Below are 2,986 nucleotides of genomic sequence, written 5' to 3' on the forward strand. Positions count from 1 at the left end.
GCCATATACCGTGACCAAAGTTGTGCCTCCGGTCGTGTATAATCTTAAATAAGACACGGGCAAGCGCCCAGCAGGTCCACACCAAAGACCTGAAACCCGCCCACGAAAACCTGTCTTACATTGTCTCTTCTAGAATGCCAAACAACCACCCGAGACCGCCGCGGGCCCAGTTCGTAAACCCCCGGGCGGTCCAGGCCATACAACAGGCCAAAGCAGCTGCCCGGCTAAAAATTAGGCAAGTCCACCTCAACCCCCCCCCCCACACACACACACACTCACACACACACACACCCCCCCACACACACACACACTTCCCCGTCTCACCCTTAGTCCTCTAGTCCTAGGCTTAAGGAAACTTAGTCAGGCCTGCCGGAGGGCTTGAGGATACCGCTCCCGATAATTCCCTTTTACCCTCGTTCCCCCCTGACATCAACCCCTGGAGGAACCGTCTTCACTGAGCCGCCGCCAGGAAGTGCACCCCCTCACGAAACAGTATGCTGACGCCAGAGAGTTCCCGCTCCCGACGTAGAAGCGTCACAATACTGATAGTACTAATTCCACAAGATATTAAAAACAATTTATGAAATAATTTGGTTGATGGTTGATGGGTCGTTTTTATTCTATTATATTGATATAAATAATTATGTGGGAAAAATGTATTTACTAGCAGCCACGTCCTTAACTTCATTGTTGATAGTGCTACACAACGTATGAGAATTTATGCCGAAGTTATGCAAAGTATGGAAAAAGCAAACTATACTGTGGAGGTACGTATTGTTGAAATGTTAGGCCTTTATGCCTTTAGTAAGTGTGTTTTAGATTATGTGCGACTTAGAAGAAGGTCTTAAGGCGGCACACTGTACCTATCCAAGAGGCAACACATGAGACAGGAACTACAAAATAAACCGATGTCTACAAAGTGAAATCACCAAACTACACAGCACTTTCAAGGGTCTCCACTGAAGACGAAGTCAGTGAAGAAGCTGAAACACCAATTTCCGATATCGATAAAATTCTTCACGGCACCGAATACATTCAGACTTTTAATAAAGAAAAGATTCTGCTGGACAGGTGCAGTGTTGACGCAGCACGCATTAAGCAAATGGAAGCATGTACCCGGGGCCAACATACGAGTATAAATGAAATAACAGCTAGCAAGTTTGGCATGGTATCTGCCTGCAATATAAAAAGATTTCCGCCCTCTCTTGAAACATTTAGCAGAAAGCTAGAGTTGCCACAGTCCGATGGGGTAAAACCTACGAGCTTTGGAAAAAATGTAAAGAAGCTACCAACGTTAAAGTACAAGCGACAAGTAATCCTAATCCTATTAAATTGAGGAAGTGAAAGCTACGGCCACTTTACTATGACAATATTTTAGGTACTTAACCTTCAGTTATTTGCGAAATTTCGTTCTCTACAACACTAGTGACGAATCTTTCTGGGACTTGAAGAAGGTGGGATTCTAAAAATCAAGTGTCCATGTAAGTGTAGAGATATCGAGAACTTAACAGAAGCACTGCAAGACAAAACATACTTTTATTGGAGAGAGGAAAAGGACGAGAATAACGTCAACACCAACCACACATTATATCACCAAGTCCAGGGACAAATGTACATAACTGGACGAAGTACGTACTATTTTGTTGTGTGGACACCTAAATGCACAGAGATTTTCCAAATTGAAAGGGATCCAGCGTGGTTACACAATATTAATATTTTGAGACTCTTTTATTTAAAACAAAATAGTCCCTTTATTTTACAATAAACACATGTGATGTTTGTTTTAAAATACGCAGCGCTTATTAGTAGTTCCTTTTCACCTCCCTTCAAGTCCGAAACACCCCTTGCTCGTCGTCTTGTGTTGCCAATGAGTCTATCTCAGCTTCATAACCGTGACTACAAAATTTAGTCAATATTTTTTTTTTACTTATCTTGCGATAAATCACTCATAAATCAAAAAGAGTATATGACCCAATTACAACAACGAAATAAGTGAAAGTCGTCATCCCACGTTAATATGAACCAGGAACTTTGGTGATAATTGCTAAAGACAACATTCCGCCACTGAATTGGCCAATGACTCGCATCTTAGAAATTCACCCTGGTATCGATGTAGTTGCTGTCCAAAAGTGTGTGTTTTGCCGGTCGACAAACAATAACAGTGTAAAATAGTGCAATTAATAAATTATTATAAATTTTGTATTTTGAAAGAGATAATTCAAGGCGGGGAGTATGGTCAGGCCATGACCAGTTTCATTGTTACAAAAACATTATTATTTGTACAAAAAAAACATAAAAAGAAAAAATGAAAACATTGTTTTCAACATCTGCAAAGTTTGTCTGCGCAAAACCGGCATTACTTCCCGGTAATCATTACCAATATTTGATTGCATTTTCACACCTAGCTTAGCTTGTCAGTTCAAATTTCTTAGTAATAAAATTGTGGTAAAGGGGAACACAATTTCTCTCTATGATTGTTATCGATTTGTAGCAATTTATTATCAAAATTTATTACGTGGTGTTTGTTGAATTAGTTAAAAATTAATATTTTGTATTAAATACCAAAACCCTAAAACGAATCTTTAGGTCAACCGTTAAATATCGTGACTTTTACACCAATCACAATAATTGAAAAACTAAACACTTTTTTTTGTTTTATAGTACGCTTCTGAAAATCATTCCATCGGTACCTCCACACTGCACTCACAAGCTTCAGCCGCTTGCTGGATCAGTCTATGGTCCACTTCAAAAGTATTTTGAACGTGCGGTAGACGATTAGCAAAAACAACCTCCTGCACAACATATTACTCTTTATAAAGTGGGTGAGATTTTTGGAACAGCCTATTTGCAAAGCGCTACTCCACAGAACGCTATCAATGGTTTAAAAAAACTGGAATTAATGATAGAGATATTGACGTATTTACAGAAATTGAATTTGCTCCGTCTCAAATAACTGATAGAAAACTTGATGAGCAAGAAAATGACA

At 39.6% G+C, this 2,986-nt stretch overlaps 1 pseudogene; it reads left to right on the forward strand.

The window, feature by feature from the left end:
- Positions 1 to 710: 710 nt before the first annotated feature.
- On the forward strand, positions 711 to 1,729 carry LOC123012949 (annotated as a pseudogene).
- The last annotated feature ends 1,257 nt before the right edge of the window (positions 1,730 to 2,986 follow it).

Source organism: Tribolium madens, unplaced genomic scaffold (genome assembly GCF_015345945.1).
Source record: "Tribolium madens isolate multiple individuals breed KSU strain unplaced genomic scaffold, Tmad_KSU_1.1 Scaffold_19;HRSCAF=116;Tcas5.2_LG9, whole genome shotgun sequence".
NCBI lineage: Eukaryota > Metazoa > Arthropoda > Insecta > Coleoptera > Tenebrionidae > Tribolium > Tribolium madens.